Genomic DNA, 1,990 nt, shown 5'->3' with positions numbered 1-1,990 from the left:
ACATATTTATTTATTTTTTAAAATCAGTTCTTCCCTACGGTCTTATATCTGCCTGAGACCAGTGTACTGTATAAGATTTCACATGAGCTGCCCATACTGATCTCATAATTAAGCTTCCAATACCAAATTGGACCTGAAGTGAAAATTGAACCTGAGTGCCCCTGAACAGAAGTGAACTTAATTGTGGGAGCTTGAACAAACCTAAATGACTTGAAGGGGCTTAGTTGAACCTAAATGAATCTAGTTAGACGTGATGACCTAAAGAGATCTGAAGGATCTGAATGGTCCTAAGCCACCCTGGGTAACCCTGAATGAATGAGAAATACCTCAGTGAAACAAATTGACTGGACTTAGTCTAATTGAACCTGGTAGGCCCTAAATAGTTGTGAACTGATTGGAGTGAGTCTAAATGGGCTTAACTGGAAATGATCTAATGGGAGCTGAACAAACCATAGGCCATTGAACCTGCTGTTCTTCTGATAGTTATGCCAGTTATAAGTTTTACTAGCTGATTGTTACGTTGACATGATGCAGGTACAGTATGTGATCTGCGAGGTACGAACATGCTTGTTTTGTATCATGAGGTTTTCTTCATCAAATTACCCCTGCAGTCCAGGACATTTTTTCCTTTACATTCTTGCTATCGTCAGGTGACTTTATTCAGCTTTGGAGAGATTATTGAATTGAATGTACTTGATACACCCTTTATTAATTCCCCCACTACTTGGGCACGTTTCCAAAGTATAATGTTTGGTAGTAGGAAGAATAAATAAAGTTGTCACTATTGAAGTTGTTTTGGCCCCAGGCTCATCCGGACTTTAATCCAGTGGACTACAGCTTGTAATTGCCATTTACCTGTAATCCGCCATCCCCTTTTAGGAGATGGGGATTGATTTGAATGACATTTTTGTATAACCAGACACCAGAACTGTCTGGTTATGTCTGTGCCACCACATGAACATCCCTCCCCAGCATCATCGAAGGGATTAACTGAAAAATGGATGGCATGGAGTTATTTACTAAGGATGTTATGAAAGAACGTGAGGTTTCTGTTATGTCTCTGAGATCACATACGGAGACATTCATATTCGGTGTTGTTACTACAGCGGCAGGTATGCATCATTATAATTCGTGTACGGAAGCATTACCAAAAAGTGTAATGGTATGCCAGGATAGTCTAGAAAGTGAGACATCTAAGAAAAAAATTCATGAAAAGCTTATGTGACGTGGTGACTTATGATAGCTATTCGTTATGCCGTAAGGTGTCAAGGTATGCGGGTGAACTGACTCCATCTCTGTTTGAATTTGGCGCGTTACGTCACAGGCAACGGAGGTTTTCGAATGCATGTCAGCTTTTCGAAATGATGCTGTTAGCTTGCTGTTTGATCAGCATTTTTTTTTTTAATTTAGTACCATTACTAATATAACAGTTGTAATATATCGAATATAGTTTTTAATTTTTGATCGAATGTTCTCTCGGCTTCTGTAGGATCTTCGCGTCGATGTTTCTCGTGTGCTGGTGAGAAAATCGTCTAGTTTACGTACAAAGTTATCAAATCGAAGTTTTTCATTTTGTTACACAGTTCTCGGGTAAGTGGTGATTGTGATAATAAGTAAGCAAAGGACAGTAACTACTATTAAGTGCTGAGAAGTTTGGAAATACAGACCCCCAGCTACTTCATCGGTTGCGTCACTGGAGTGTGAATTAAACTCACTTCAGAATTACATAGACTAGAGCTGTCGTGCTTATCAGTATTTAATGTAGACATAAGTTGCATATAGCTGCAAGCAGTGCGTTATTTAGCTATATAGACACGCCATGTCTTTTTATTTTTCTTGTTAATGAACATCGTATTCACAAGATCGCCAAATACGCGCCCAGCGTAGTGTTCAAATTTAACGAACATTGTCTTCGAAAGCTGCCCGTTCTGGCGCGAAACGCGCGCACCTGGCAACACTGCCCCCTAGCGCATTGCCTACGCGCCCAAAA

This window comes from Coenobita brevimanus, chromosome 68, assembly GCF_032717465.1.
Source record: "Coenobita brevimanus isolate Jiangsu-jjx chromosome 68, ASM3271746v2, whole genome shotgun sequence".
Lineage (NCBI taxonomy): Eukaryota > Metazoa > Arthropoda > Malacostraca > Decapoda > Coenobitidae > Coenobita > Coenobita brevimanus.
Note: the sequence above shows the minus strand (reverse complement) of the source record.